The sequence below is a fragment of the Cydia amplana genome, chromosome 27, assembly GCF_948474715.1.
Source record: "Cydia amplana chromosome 27, ilCydAmpl1.1, whole genome shotgun sequence".
In the NCBI taxonomy this organism is placed as follows: Eukaryota; Metazoa; Arthropoda; class Insecta; order Lepidoptera; family Tortricidae; genus Cydia; species Cydia amplana.
The window spans coordinates 3,280,764-3,298,022 of record NC_086095.1 but is presented as its reverse complement, the minus strand read 5'-3'; the positions used below and the strand labels follow the sequence as shown (position 1 = coordinate 3,298,022).

The 17,259-nt window shown below is 40.1% G+C and overlaps 1 protein-coding gene and 1 non-coding gene across 2 annotated transcripts in view; both read left to right on the top strand.

The window, feature by feature from the left end:
* The window catches only part of LOC134660534 (synaptotagmin-7), a 569,193-nt gene that overhangs the window by 496,680 nt on the left and 55,254 nt on the right, over positions 1 to 17,259 (top strand). The window lies entirely within an intron of this gene.
* On the top strand, positions 8,815 to 8,887 carry Trnaa-agc (transfer RNA alanine (anticodon AGC)). The gene has a single exon. It is a non-coding gene; the product is annotated as a tRNA-Ala (tRNA).

Sequence of the window (17,259 nt, the reverse complement as noted above, 5' to 3'; positions counted from 1 at the left end):
CGGCGTGACCTTGGTAGTTACTACTACTTTCAGAATCAGATAATATATTTTTAATCGAGTTTAGATCATTAACGCCGCCACTGCGAATAGTTTATAGGCATTCAAAAGGTATTTTAGGCCCATATAATTCAAAAATATCGAAGGCAAATGCAAACTTATCTGTCTAGTAACCCCGCTACTAGTCTTGGGGAAACGAAATTATTTAATATCAATTGTAACATCAATATGCTTGTAATAAACATACTGATTTCCTTCCATTTTTATTGTGGAACGTTCCACATTACAATTTATAGATTGTATATGTAGGTATATATGTGTCTAGTGTATACTAGACAATAGACATATGTCAATCACAATGAAAAAATTAACTGTGATCAACTCTGGCTAACGTGAGACTCGAACCCACATCTTTGGATTACTGATCCAATACATACATACATCACTGGCTCAGAGACCCAAAGAGGATCTTGGCCTCTGACACAATAGAGCGCCACTCTACCCTATTCTGTGCCACTTCGCGCCAGTTGGGTATTCCAAGGGCGGACAGGTCTTTTTGGGTTTCGTCACTCCAGCGGTATCTGGGACGTCCAGACGGACGTTTTCCGCCCGGGCGCCCCACATACGCTCTTCTTACAGCACGATCCTCCCCCATCCTCTCCAGGTGACCAAGCCAGCGGAGTCGTGTGGCTTTGATCTCGCCAATTATATTGGGCATCGCAACCAGCTCCTCTAGCTCCCTATTTTTCCTTCGCCTCCAAGTTCCATCTTCCTCTCTGATAGACCCCAGAATCTTCCGCCAGATTTTCCTCTCCGCCACTAAGAGCTTGCTTGCTTGCTTGCTTGTTGTTCTGAGTCAGCGTCCAAGCTTCGCACCCATACATCAAAATTGGTCTAATTACAGTCTTGTAGACTCGAATCTTGGTCGGTCTACTGATCAGCTTGGACACTAAGACTCGATGGAGCGCTGCCGAGCATCTTAGGGCGTTTTGGATTCGAATATCTATCTCTTCCTCCCTTCGGTTGGTATCAGTTACTGATCCAATGCATAACTAATTTTGCCAGCTAACCATCCGTCATTTGCCGCGAATTTAACCATTGCAAGCATGGTTAAACGTCTTTAAAAGGTATAAAACAGGGTTAATTTTGAGATATTAAGCGTTTCCACGTCCAAATGTCCGGCCGTTGGCTTCGCAAGGAAGGGCGTCGGAATCGGGTCTCAATTAAACTTGGCCACTGTTCAAATTTCAAGCTTTGCTCTCTTCTTCTTCTTCTTTCTTAGATCTTTAACACTATGGCTTCAGTCTTTATGCACCCTGGCACCCTCGCTCTGCTCTCTTGCAGGTCGGCCTTGCACAGAAGCGCGCTGCAATCGGCGCTCCAGGCGTTCGGCCGTCAGCCAAGCTTACACTTGGCGTTCGATTCTTAGCTGTATGCTTACCTGCAGCTCATCCTCTGGCCTCGCATTGGGAGGCGTCGAAATCAAGTCTTCAGTGTTACATGGAGCTCGGCGTTGGGCCTCACTTTTTGACATAAATCGGTTTTGTTGGGTCGATATTGGTTAATGACGGAGCTCGATTTTCTTTGGACTGTCGACAAGACGTTTCCCTGATACAGTCAATCCGCAATTTTTAACTTAGCACAAAAGATAAGGGCCTCGCTAAGATCTTCCAGCCAGAGCCTCGCCAAGATTAAGACCGCCTCTGATGCCGCGCGATACCGCTTATCCACAGTTTATACGATATTAATTTTTTTCGTACCATTATTTAATAAATTATCCTTGAAAATAAAAAAATGCATTTATTTCATACCTTTCTTACAGCAAAAACATGTTTTTTCGGTAAAATTTTGGTTTGAATTCTTTTTTCATTAATCGAAGGTGTTTCAAGGCCACGCCGCCGATACGCCGCCGCCGCCGACCAATTTTGACCGGCGCGCCGCCGCCGGCTAAATGCCTATCGGCGCTCATATCTAGGCTTACTTAATATAATTTGACAGAGAAACATTATGTTTTTCATAAATCATAATTATTTTCGTAAACGCTCTTATATATTCTTGTTTTTAATTATTAGGTCTTATAGTTAGGTATAGGTATACCGTATATAGTCAGCAGCAGAAGTTTCTAAGCGGGCGAGGTGTTCAAAATTACCTTGACACGCTCTTATTCTCTTAACAATAAAGTCGCGTCAAGATCATTTCGCCTCGCCCGCTTAGCAACTTCTGCTGCTGACTGTAGATCTATGTTAACTAAATATCAAGAGTCTATTTAAAAGAACATTTGATATAGGTACAGGGTGGAACATTTCTAGAGTCTGAGCTGAAAGGATAGTGTTGTTTAAGTGATCTAAAATCGAGTTATTAAATATTAGTGGATTAAATTGTAAAATAAAATCATAAAAATGAAATATTTTGATATCAGTGACAACCCTACAAAGTTATTTACATTTCAAATTAACAAATGTCATGTCGTTCAATATGATCTTCTTGCTAGGGTTGAAACATACAAATATTTGCACCAATGTTTAACAAACTGTTAATCTCAAAAACGGTTAGAAATATTAAGGTACCTCTAATTAATATAATAATAAAAATAAAGTACATAGCCTAAACAATTCCCCGTTTGCGTAAAAGTCCTTCATTCTGTTCTGTATTAAACAGAAGAATTATTGACCAGGCATCGGTATATATTAAACAGAAGAATTACTGACATTTGCCAGGCATCGGTATATATTAAACAGAAGAATTATTGACATTTACCAGGCATCGGTATATATTAAACAGAAGAATTATTGACATTTACCAGGCATCGGTATATATTAAACAGAAGAATTATTGACATTTACTTACCAATGCCTAAATGTCAACATATTAATATCCGCTTGTTCTCTGGCCTGTGTAATGACGAGTATCAGTTGACCGCGCACTGATGACTATTCATGAAGCGAACAGGGTAACAGTTATATCATACCTTTAACAGAAGCCTATCATTTGATCTACGCTTTACCCATCCTGAATACATTTAACAAGCGTATTTATAGTCATAAACGTCCTATTTTCATAGACGTTTGGTATTATAGAGGGGTAGGCAGAGGCGGCATTAGAGCCAAGTGAATGCAGTGGAAATGAGAGCGTTGAGAAGTGTGTGTGGTGTGAGATTACAAGACAGAATTAGGAACAGTGTGATAAGGGAAAAGTGTGGACTAAACGAAGATGTAGCGACAAAAATTGAGAAAGGTATGTTGATATGGTATGGACACATGGAAATAATGAGGCAAAGAAGGTTGACAAAGCGAGTATAAAAGGGAGAAGTAGAAGAGGGAGTTGGAAGGGGCAGAACTTGGCGGATTTCTCTGATCAGATCGGGGAGATCCTGAAGAAAGGCCAGGTCAAGAGCACCCTAAACCGGCGAGCGTGTATGAGGAATGTTATGAAAGTAACGGAAGCGAAAGAGGTATGTCAGGATCGTGGCAAATGGAAATCCGTGGTCTCTGCCTACCCCTCCGGGAAATAGGTGTGATTATATATACTATGTATGTATGTATGTATGTTTGGTATTAATGATTGCATTGCCACACTTTGTCAGAGTTAGCTTAGTCCGACTCTAGTAATTAAAATTAAGTAAAAATATTACATTTCTCCAAAATTCATTTATAAAACGGCCCTCAAGTAAGTTTGGCTCAGACTTGGTCTTTGACTAATGCTCAAAAGATTTCCCTCAAGGTTTGCCAGAGAGCGATGGAGCGCAGTATTCTTGGTGTCAAATTGACTGACAGAATCAGAAATTCCATCTTGCGCTCCAAAACCCAAGTAGCCGACGTAGCCCTGACAGCCGCTAAGCTTAAATGGGACTAGGCCGGACACATCTGCCGTATGCCAAACGACTTGTGGGCCAAGAAAACTACTGAGTGGACACCGAACATAGTGCGGCGTCACGGCAGATCTCGAAGGAGATGGCGGCACGATCTTGACGTCTTTCGGGAAGATTGGCCTAAAATTGCCCTAGAACGAGACGCGTGGAAGAAAGAGAGGGCACCCTTTGCCCAGCAGTGGGACACAACAGGCTAACAAATAAATAATAATAGTAGAAGACAAGTGTACGGTGAAGTTCATTCTCTCTTGTAAAGCGATAGCTGGCATTTACAAGAGGCACGTGGACTACCGGCCGTTGACTCCAAAATGGTGGCTAAACGCGCTTCAAGATTAATTCTCCATTCACTGCACACCACCACATTAGTTTACTGTGTAATAAGCTATCGATATTACACTTTAATCAATATGAATGAGCAAAAAACAAAGGAATTAATCACGAGGCGTGACTATCAAGATGGCGATCGAACGGGAAGTCTATATTACATTTCTCAAAATTCATTTATACTGGATCAACCAAATCTTGTCAGTAGTAAACGGCGGCAAATTTGAAAAATCGCGGGTTAGCAACACTGTGTTCGAATAATTCCAAAATCGCGTGTCATCTGTGTGTTATCTGTGGAATGTGGATCGTGAATGACAGCCATCATCTTATTGTTTACATTCTGAATCGTTTCTATTTCAAGAGAAATTTCCGCTGTCACCATTAAATACCAAGATTATACATGACCTCAAGCAAAGCTAAGGTGCCTACAATCTACAATCATGCTCTTTGACGGTAAACATTACTAAAATTTGAGGTTATGATAATTCACTCGAACTGACGTATGAATAGGGCGGAAAAATAAACACGTTTTGGTTCGATGTACATTGCTGCTTTTCTTAGCGCAATTCTGCTCTTTGAGTGTTACATGGTGTTACCCTACTTTAATTTGCAGTACATTGCTACTGACAAGATTAGCTTGACGCACTATATAAGAAAAATAGCCCTCAAGTAAGTTTCGTAGATGTTGCTACACAACGCTGCGAAACTATAGTTATTTGTTTTACAAGGGGGCAAAGTTGTTGTTTAACCGCTCGTGCTAATATTGATACACGAGCAAGCGAAAGATTCCATCTTGAGAGTTGCGAGGATTTCAAAGCACGAGGGTTAAACAAAATTTTCCCCCGAGTGAACCACAACATTTTTCACCACACCAACCCGAAGAAAATATTAACCTTAAGATATCAAACAAAAACAAATCAAATCAAATCCAAATGAATGTTATTAAAAATGTATCATTCAAAATCATCATTCTAAAGTCAATTCAACCAGCAAACATGACAAAACAACTAAAAATTTGCATTTGATTACTTTGCGTCACATGTGAATAAAATGCAACAATGGTTTTTGAACAATCAAAAGAGCCTTTACCAGTTGGTGTGGTGAAAACATATTTAACCGCTTTTCCTGTGGCCCAACACTCAATACAAAGTGGCCGCGCTCGCTCCACGCTTCCGCTGAAGTCTATTGAAAATGAATTTTATATTTCGCGTTTGCGACCAAGGAAACGGCTTAGTGACGGCTTTTGTTGTGAGAAATAAAAGGAGGGGAATTATGTACTTTATTATACCTGTTGATGTTGAAAAAGAGATCGGAGAAAATGGCTACTTACTTTTTAACAAGCATATAGAAGGGGTCTCTATTGTATCCCAAATAGTTTTAAGCCATAACGTATTGCGTAACGTTTGCCCGCATTTTCACTAGTCATAATAATTGAGGTTCAGAAACGCGTCACTTTTCAGGATTGCCATAAAACAAACCTAACCTAACCTATCTATAGGATAACCTAACGAAAATCCTGAAATATTAACGGTTTCAGTTCTATGACTAATGATAATATATTATGACAAACAATACATTATGACTTAAAACTTTATGGGAAACAACGGGACCCCATATATGTAGAACACTTTGTTGGAATACTATAAGGTCTACCACACAGGTCTACCACTTTACGGCTACCATCAGTTTGGCACTGACATAAACGCTATCGAGAACGTAATTTACTTTCTATACATCTCGCTCGTACTCGCGTATTAGTGCGAACGAGATGTATAGAAAGTAAATTACGTTCTCGATAGCGTATATGTCAGTTTTGACTCTGGGCCCGATTCGGATTTTGTAATAGACATCTATTAGATATCGTTTAGAGATCGACAAGATACGATAACGATATGTTTAAGATCTAACCTGTCAAATTTGACATTTCCGCGATTCTGGAGATACTCTTGAACGATTTCCACAAGATATTACTTAGAGATCTAATTCACATGTAATAGATATCTAACACGATCTATCGTAAAAGTGACATTGGTTGCCCGAATTGCGCTGCAAAAGAGAACTAGTTGAAATCTAAACTATAACGTATCTAGAATGGATCTAGTACGTGTCGTTTCTTGTAAATATCTTAAAGTTCGAATACAGACTGCCAGTGACTCATGGTACGGGTTCTTATCTCAAGTCGTTCGTAAATAAGTTACGCTGAACACGCCACTGAGATTTCATAATATGAGCAGTTGTATGTAAGTATCACTTCACTACATAGATAAAGATAAGATAAAAGATAGTTTATTCAAGTAGGCATAATTACAATGCGCTTATGAACGTCAAATAAAGCTAGGTAGACCGGCTCCAACCCTACACCTCTGCCCCGAGAAGATTTAAATCCTTAAAATCCCAATAATCCCAAAAATTAAAAAATAGTATAAAACAAAGTCGCTTCCCGCTGTATGTCCCTATGTATGCTTAGATCTTTAAAACTACGCAACGGATTTTGATGCGGTTTTTTTAAATACATAGAGTGATTCAAGAGGAAGGTTTATGTATAATTTGTTAACCCGTGCGAAGCTGGGGCGGGTCGCTAGATAATAATTCATACTTAAAATGATTGTCACTCTATATTTTCGTATTTTTAAACGTCAGGGACTTTTTAAATCCAACATTAGACAGGCATTTAAACCGAATTTGTAATAAGATTAATGTGCTCTCTGTTCGTTATTATTCGCAGCAAAATGAGCATTTTGGTCACGTTCAAGCTTTATTCCCCAAGTAATAGGTATTGTTCGTAATATCAGTTAATTTGAAATTCTCAATAGCACTTGGGATAGCTAATTTACAGTTAATCTTTTTAGCGGTTAGTTTTTATTTTTAAAAACGGTACCTACATTGTGGTATTAAGGACATTTAATCGAATTTAAACTGTAGTTATGTATTAACATTAAACATCATCTATCATGAGGAAAACTTATTAAAAAACCGGCCAAGTGCGAGTCGGACTCGCGTTCCAAGGGTTCCGTACATTAAGTCCGACTCACGCTTGACTGCACATTTCCAACAGGTTTTCCTGTCATCTATAGGTAAAGAACTATGTGTATTTTATCAAATATCTAGACCCAATAGTTTCGGCGCGGCGATAAAGGGGGGGAGTGGTCGGACAGACGCACGAGTGATCCTATCTATAAGGGTTCCGTTTTTTAGGGTTCCGTACCCAAAGGGTAAAAACGGGACGCTATTACTAAGACTCCGCTGTCCGTCCGTCCGTCCGTCTGTCACCAGGCTGTATCTCACGAACCGTGATAGCTAGACAGTTGAAATTTTCACAGATGATGTATTTCTGTTGCCGCTATAACAACAAATACTAAAAACAGAATAAAATAAAGATTTAAGTGGGGCCCCATACTACAAACGTGATTTTTGACCGAAGTTAAGCAACGTCGGGTGGGGTCAGTACTTGGATGGGTGACCGTTTTTTTGCTTGTTTTGCTCTATTTTTTGTTGATGGTGCGGAACCCTCCGTGCGCGAGTCCGGCTCGCACTTGGCCGGTTTTTTCCTTTTGAGGTACGGAAAAAATAGAGTATATAAAAAACCTCTCCGATGGTATGTCGCTTATTCTTATTGGTTGGCCGGTGTCCATACAAATCTACAAAAACATACCTACCTTGTTTATTTTTGTACGTAGCAGCCTAAACAGAGGGCCTTCCTAACTCAATCAGGATCTGGCTCTGCTTTATTCCAATCGCCAACACGATCACGAGTCGAGTTCCAAAGCGAACCATTATGCTCCTCTAAACGATGGCCCAGCGCTGGACCAGCGAGATGGCCATGCGATGGTTGATGGCTCCTCTACACGATGGGCCAGCGCCGGCCACTCCAAGGGACGCAGCCATGCGGTAGGATGAGATAGCAATATCACTTGCTCCCTCTAACGCATAAATGCATCCCTTGGAGTGGCCGGCGCTGGCCCATCGTGTAGAGGAGCCATGAGAGCACGCACTATGGAATGGGCCACGTGTAGATGCGTACGCACCATCGCTGGCCCACTACCTTTGGCCATCCCATCGTCATCCCGCCCCGCCATAAGCCATCCGACACCACTACATAATTATTTTTACAATACACGAGGGATTATGGTGAAATCGTACACGATATTCTAAAACATTCATAACTAAGAACCGACATACATTTGTTTTTATTTTTAACAAGCAGAACGTCTGCGATCGATGCTATTAAGCTTACAATAAATTTAAAAGTGGAAAAATTACTGTCTTGGGTTACTCACCCAAGACAGTAATTTTTCTACTTTTAAATTTATTGTAAGCTTAACATACATTTGTTATTTTGTGTCAAGCAGAAACGTCTACGAACGATGCTATTAAGCTTAGAATAGTAGATTGTTAACCAAGGGATGAAAGACACTTTCATCTCTGCTTGCTTATCGTAAAAAAATCGTAAAAATGCTCTAGTGCAGAAACGTATTTCTTCTGCACACCTTTTAGAACAACAAAGACTCTCTTTCAGAGCATGAGAAATGAAAACAAATTAAAAAAGGAAAAATTCGCTGTCTTGAGTTTTGGGGACTTCCTAAGGCTCATATATGGTGGAAATATTCGCTGTATTGTGTATTAAGGTCTTGGTAGCTCAGATGTAAGAGCACCGGGCTAGCGATCCTGAGGTCGTGGGTTCAAGTCCCACCCAAGACATTGAATTTTTTTCCACTTTTAATTAGTTTCTAAGCTTAATATCATACATTTGTGCCAACCATGTCCCAGATCTCTAGATTAATTGGAAGTCTTTGCGTTTGACGATGTTTCATTTAAAATTGTTAAAACCAAAAGATGTGATTCATGTAAACTTACAAAGCGAAGGAAAACGACATTTCGCCACACCAACCCGAAGAAAATATTAACTGTAAAATATCAAACAAAATCAAACCAAGTCAAATCCAAATGAATGTTATTAAATATTTATCATTCCAAATCATCATTTAAAAGTCAATTCTACCAGTAAACATAAGAAAACAACTCAAAATTTGCATTTGATTACTTTGCCTCACATGTGAATAAAATGCAACTTTGCTATCAGTTTTTGAACAACCAAGAGAGCTTTTACCAGTTGGTGTGGTGAAAACGACATTTCATTTCACGAAGACAAACAAAGTATCATCAATTGTGAAAATATGAACATGCTACATATACTTCCTCGTTCGTCCATTTATTATTCTTTGTATAGTCCAGTCAATGAGGGGTTGGTTTAGCAATAAGTAACTGTTTCAATTGCAAACACAAATATATCTTGACCTACCTATTGAGATAGGTATATATCGGATAGAAGATAGAACAGAACGAAGAACTTTTACGCAAACTGGGAATTGTTCAGACTGCGTACTTTATTTTTTACTTATTAGTGTAAGGCCTGAGTGGACGCTCGTGTTGGGCGTGCAGCGGGGCGGGGCGTGCAGTGTGCAACAAATGCAAGCGTATAGGAGCGGCCTTAGTGCACGCTCACGCTGCTCAAATCACTTGTGAGCCCGACGCCACGCTGCACGCCCCGCCGAACGCTCCGCTCCGAGCGTCCACTCAGGCCTTACACTTAGTCACGTTAATATTTCTAACCGTTTTTGAGATACAGTTTGTTAGTGCAAATTAGTGCAAAAATCTGTATGTTTCAACCCCAGCAAGTAGCTATTGAATGACATGACATGTGTCAATTTAAAATGTAAATAACTTTGTAGGGTTGTCATTGATATAAAAATATTTTATTTTAATGATTTTGTTTTACTTTTAAATCCAGCTTTACGATTATAATAACTCGATTGTAGATCACTCTTATAACATTATTCTTTCAGCTCAGTCTATATGTTCAGTTCCACTCTGTATACCTACATAAAAAAAACACAAAATTTCAAAAAAAATCGCGCATTTTTTATGATAATATACCTCGAAGGCAAACGAGCAAGAGTATCACCTGATGGTAAGCAATTACCGTCATCCATGGACACCCGAAACACCAGGGGGGTTGCAAGTACGTTGCCGGAATTTAAGATGGGAGTACGCTCTTTTCTTGAAGGTTTGAAGGTCGTATCAATCCGGAAATACCGCAAGCGACGCCCACAAACGTAACGCCTAAAAATGACGTAAAAAAACAGTCTTTGACTGGACTACACTCCAAGCTAGCTGAAAACATGAATAGAGACTACATGTACCTACATGTACATTGTACTGTGTACATATGTGGCCCCTTAGCGTCGCCACCGTATGTTTTCTTTTTAATATTTACTCTCAAAATAAATTTGTGTTTTTATGTCTCATTTTTGTTTGGGTATACTTTATCATGGTACTATACAATACTTCGTACATATTTAAACAGTTACTTAGTAAATTAATTAATTTAATGATACAATACTTCGTATTTAATATTTCTTATTATTGAAACAGTTGCTTAGTAAATTAATGACTATTTTACGCAAAATTGTAGTTTACATATTTATATTGAATTTCTACACGTGTTTCCAAGGATAATTTTCTCGTGACTGCGTGATGCAAACTCCGGAATAGTTTTATGAAACACTCCAGGGGGCTAGCCAAGGTGACACTCTTTTGCAGAAAACGGAACGAAACGCTAAGATAAGCGCAAATAATGTATAGAAATGATAGTGTTTCGTTTCGTTTTCTGCAAAGGATTGTCATCTTGACTACTAGGCTCCCAGTGTGGCTACCACCAGTTTGGCACTGACATACTTAAACGCTATCGAGAACGTAACTTACTTTCTATTTTTTTTTTATGTAATAGGAAGCAAACGAGCCTGAATCCCTCTATGCATTTCGCTCGTACCTACTTGCCTATTAGTGCGAGCGAGATGTATAGAAAGTAAATTACGTAGACGTTAACGTATATTATGTCAGTTTTGACACTGTCAGTGACTCAAGGTACGGGTACAGACCTCTTTTCCACTTCGATGGATTACAACCAATAATACTCTTGGTTTATTGGATTCCCGCACATCTCTCTCTCTCTCTCTCTCGCCTAAGTGGAAAGGCAGCCTTACTGTACTTATTGTACGGTTCTCTAAAGTCGGAGAAAAAGGTGAGCATTCAACCTTTTGTTGAATTTTAAAAACCGGAAGTGGTCTGCGGACCGAGCGCCGGAAGCATAGACTACCTCCAATAGATACAGTATTATGAAGACTCATAGTCGCCACACTTAAGTATTAAGCTGCATATTGCATCTGATAACGTTTTATACTATAGTTGGCAATACATCGAAGTGAAACTGTTTGTATAATAATATAAATAATAAATAAGTTCATTTAATTCAGGACCATCATAAATCATTTACATATTTATGATTTAATTCAGGACCATCAGGGATCATTTTTGTTAGTACTTACGACTATGCCTTATAAAATATTGTTAGTATTATGCTCTATAAACTATACACTGTCATACCAATATAAATAAATTATGTGAAATTAAAAAGAAATGAAATTAAATCAAAATATAATAGATAAGATATTATGTTACTTGAATGTTCGTGGCTAATAATATTATTATGTTATGTCAAAATGTCGTTTTAAAATGAAAGCGGAACTTTAATTGTATGGCGGCGGCTAGTTTCGTGTGACTCTTACACTAAGGCCTGAGTGGACGCTCGAAGCGGAGCGTTCGGCGGGGCGTGCAGCGTGGAATCGGGCTTATAAGTAATTTGAGCAGCGTGCACTAAGGCCGCTGCTATACGTTTGCATTTGTTTAACATGCACGCCGCACGCCCCGCCCCACTGCACGCCCAACTCGAGCGTCCACTCAGGCCTTTCACTTAAGTGTGCTCCATCTAGTAAGTAAAGATCTGTGACCGGAAGTGACGCAGCCAACAAATGAAATGTTGATAAGACTGAACGAGAGCCGTCGTAACGTTATACCTGTTATATAACGTTACTAGTAACCCGCCCCGGCTTCGCACGGGTTAACAAATTATACATAAATCTTCCTCTTGAATCACTCTACACCGGGAGATCTGTATTAGTATGATAACCGCGTAAAATATATTATTATACTTGACCCATTTTTTCTCCCAAATACTTAATATTTACTTGAGTAACATTCCTTAGCCCACTTTTAATTAAGAGGACTACTTCATAACCTCTCACAGGAAAGGTCTCACTGAAATTAAGAAGATGGAAGCTGTAGTCCGATCAACGAGGATAAGAGATAATATCTGGGAGACCGAGCTTTGCTCGGAAAACATATAAAACTCAAAAATGCGCGTTTTCCCAGAAATAAGACCAAGCTCGATCGAGTTTTCGCCCCCGAAAACCCCCATTTAGCAAATTTCGTCGAAATCGTTAGAGCCGTTCCCGAGATCCCCGAAATACCTATATATCTACATAAATAAATATACAAGAATTGCTCGTTTAAAGTTGTAAGATTCGGGTTTCCAAAAGTAAACAAGTAAATCAATACATATTATAAAACAAAGTCCCCTGTCGCGTCTGTCTTTCTGTCTATATGTCCGCGATAAACTAAAAAAAAAAACAACGGGTTGCACTCAGGGAGTGCCGACAGAAGTGAAAACTCAATGACTATTGCAAAATGTACTATGTATAATTGAGGTTAACGCCATCTAGCGTTAGCGTTAATTACTTGAAACGCGTCATGAATAGCGTCAATAAAGAAAAACTTAGTGACATTACATGTAATCAGGTCACGTGTCCGTCTTACGGTCACGTGATCGTCTTACACTGTCTCGAATTTAACATTTTTCCCCACCTCAAAAAGTGCACAGCGCCGCTAAAGAAGTTTTCACTTCAAAAAAACAAGGTTTATAAATTATGAATAATTTTATAAGAGTTATAAAATGGTCAACGCTAGGTAGATGATGAATACAAACAGCAACACTCCTAACTATACATCTGCGGACCTTATTACAAAAGGCATAAGGTCCACCGATGTACAGTTCAGGGATGTTACGGAGCTCCGGTTCCGTTTCCGTTAAGTCGGAACTTCCGATTGGTATTACACATCCGTTTCGGTTCCGGTTCCGTTACTTTTGAAACGGAAGTATCGGATGTCAATGCTTAGCGCGGCGGTGGGACAAGAGCGCGTACATAAAAAAAACCGGCCAACTGCGAGTCGGACTCGCGCACGGAGGGTTCCGCACCATCAACAAAAAATAGAGCAAAACAAGCAAAAAAGCAAGCAAAAAAACGGTCACCCATCCAAGTACTGACCCCGCCCGACGTTGCTTAACTTCGGTCAAAAATCACGTTTGTTGTATGGGAGCCCCACTTAAATCTTTATTTTATTCTGTTTTTAGTATTTGTAGTTTTGTTGTATAGCGGCAACAGAAATACATCATCTGTGAAAATTTCAACTGTCTAGCTATCACGGTTCGTGAGATACAGCCTGGTGACAGACGGACGGACGGACGGACGGACGGACGGACGGACAGCGGAGTCTTAATAATAGGGTCCCGTTTTTACCCTTTGGGTACGGAACCCTAACAAACAGGTTTATACTAGCATTAAGTAATTATATGTTGTCTGTGATACCAATCATTCCCTCATAGCCCCGTTTCGTTTGCTGCACTAATTAGATGTTTTGTTTTATTCGTCTTATTGAATTTAAAATACCTATTCGTGTGTGTTATGTTGTGTAATATATTATGTACCTACTGACAGTCAGGCTCCGTTTCTGGTTCCGGTTCCGTTTACGGTTCGATTCCGTTTCTGGTTCCGATAAACTAAATTTAAAACATCTGTTTCCGTTTTTGGTTCCGATAAAACCACATCTGTTACATCCAGTTGACAGCGTGAGCGATGGTACCTTATTGATTGGACTAAAACGCTCTATAAAATTAAGAATAACGGGCTAAGTACTTCCCACCGGGTAAAATGGACCTTACTTAGCGAAATTGAAATAACTTCTACGATTTACTAAAGCCTTCCCTCTAATAGGTAGGTATAGTAGTTATAAACTATCAACCCCTAGTGTAAATTTCATTCGATTTTGAGTTTCCAAAACGTCCCGCTTGACGCGCTGTTCAAGATCCCATACATGATACTTGTGTAAGGCCTGAGTGGACGCTCGAGTTGGGCGTGCAGCGGGGCGGGGCGTGCGGCGTGCATGTTAAACAAATGCAAGCGTATAGGATAGGAGCGGCCTTAGTGCACGCTGCTTAAATTACTTGTGCGCCCGACGCCACGCTGCACGTCCCGCCGAACGCTCCGCTTCGAGCGTCCACTCAGACCTTACATTTACACTAAACGCAAACGCGTACGTCTGTCACGCTATCGAATGAAATTTACAAAGAATATTTACTTACACAGCTCGTCAAAAATTTCTGCGGTAGATAAAACATTAATTTACCGTTAGGAACCTGAAAAATAAGCAATTATTATGCAGAAAACTATTTAAAAAAATTAAAAACGTATCCTGTTTGTTCAGTGTTTGTTATAAACGCGAGACATGTTATTCATTCTCATTATTTTATTAGGGTTCCATAGTTGGATGGAAAAAACAGAACCCTATTCATCATCATATCCACCTTTCATCGCCATCGCCCACTGATTCATGCTTACTGCAAGTTCATACATTTGTACCTACTCTTGAGTGTAGTTGCAAATGTATGGACGCACACTAAAAACTAATCAATGTGTAACGAGGCCCCTGGTATGAGGGCCAGTTAAGGGGCCCACTGATTACCAGTCCGCCGGACGATATAGGCCTGTCAGTTGTTCGGAACTGTCAACTTTTTGTTCTAACTGACAGGCCGATAACGTCCGGTGGACTGTTAATCAGTGGGCCCCTTTAAACTGACCCCACATTGCCCTGGTATGAGGGCCAGTTAAACTGACCCCACATTCACACTTATCCGTATTGACCTTCACTACATAGTATAAAACAAAGTCGCTTCCCGCTGTCTGTCTGTCTGTATGCTTCGATCTTTAAAACTACGCAACGGATTGTGATGCCGTTTTATAATAGATAGAGTGATTCAAGAGGAAGGTTTATGTATAATTTGTTAACCTAATACATATACCTTAACAACATACAGACAGTGGGGAGACACTCGTCCTTTCGGGCATTCTCGGCACCGTTCGGCTCAGCATTGCTTCGAACAATTATTAGGGTTGACACAACTTGACGTCCCTTTGCGTGCACGACCACAGATAAGATAATGACTTGAATTTTTGAAACCCTAAATAGCTGAAAAGGATAGTGCCATACGTTAGAAAGGGACAGGTTGATTCGTCCCTGAATCGCTGTCAAGTAGGAAGTGTCCTTTCTGTACGGTGGTACTATTACTTAAATTATGTGATACAGAATTAATGTGCCCAAATAAATGTCACCCTGTATTCATTTTCTGCCTTTTGCACAACACAAGTAATACACCAATGACCTCGTATGTACGCTCAAACACGAATAAATTGAGAATCCGTGTTGCCTGAATGAAATGTTTGCCCTTAGGGAAGAATAAATAAAACCACATTGAATATAAATTGCAATAAATCCCTTTTTGTATTCAGTTTAATAAATTGGATGATTTCGATACAATAATGCTTGAGGATTTCCGAATACTAAAGGGGCCCACTGATCCTGAAGGGGCCTGTCAGTTAGAACAAAAAGTTGACAGCTCCGAACAACTGACAGGCCAATATCGTCCGGCAGACTGGTAATCAGTGGGCCCCTTTAGCTTGTTTTATACAGAGTGCCTCGGATTTGCGCATCCTGTATGGTTTATATGCTATCAGAATCCTCCTCAGTGCTAAACGTCACGCGACATACCCGCGATACCTATATAAATGATATGATACATGTCACTTGTCACTTTTATCGCTACGGCCTAATTCGGCAAAAGGCCTCTAGTATTACTCCCTCGGGGTGCGTGTTACGTCAAATGGTAAAGTCATGTAACTTACTAAATGTTGCTTAAAAGGCCTGTTTATTTAACATTGTAACTTTCGCGTTTTGAACACATTAAAACACTAGCTTATGCCCGCGACTTCGTCTGCGTGAAGTTAGTAATTTGGGTAGCTTATTTTTACCAAATCTGCTTTTTATCGATTTCCCATACAAACTTCCACCTTCTTTTTCACCTCCTTAAAGGGTGATTTCTAAGATAAAAACTACCCTATGTCCTTCCCCGGGACTCAAACTATGTATCTCCATACCAAATTACAACTAAATCGGTTCAGCGGTTTAAGCGTGAAGAGGTAACAGACAGACAGACAGACGACAGACACACTTTTGCATTTATAATATTAATTATGGATAGTATGGATATGGATACATTTAATTTACACTTCAAAAATATAGGTAGTTAACTGATTAAACATACAAATTATAAACTAAAATAAACCTAAGAATGAGTAAAAGTAACTTAACAAATAAAATATCACCCCTCACTCTGATTGTCTCCCGGATCAAATGTGCCAAAAATACTGGCCGCATTACCCCGCTGAATGGCCAGTGATATATGTTGGACAAGGAAAGAACCAGAGCGAGGGTCACAGCCCCTATCCGTTAAACGTCGCCCTATATCCTTAATAAAGGCTTTGGCCTCGGCACACCAAGGCCCCGCCGTCTCGACGGCAACCGGGACGAAGTCGTACACTTGTTCAAGGTTCGCGTACTTGCTGTGCTTCAACCTAGCAGCACTTTCAGCCGCTGCACCTGCCTTGTTCACCGTGCGCGCGAGATGAGTGGGTGCAAAAGTACTCACACACGTGGCATCCCAAAGCAAGCTGCGGCCCTTCGCCCAAGGGACAAGTGTAAGACCATCCGGTCTCTTACCGTCCAAACGACTTAGGCCCTGGGGCTCCATGATACATGGGACGTTCGCCGACACCAAAGCTCGCCTTATTAACTCATTGATGGCACAGTGCCTAGGTATCCTACCCACACACCGTAAGCAGCTTAGCCCGTGGTGTCCATCCGTCTCCACCATGGATATGGATTGTAACTTTTACATTTTGAAAACATTAAGTACAACATACTTATATCGGTTTTTTTTCATAAACTTTTCGTCAGGTTCAATATTAATCGTACATCTGTGCAAATATAAAATATAATACATT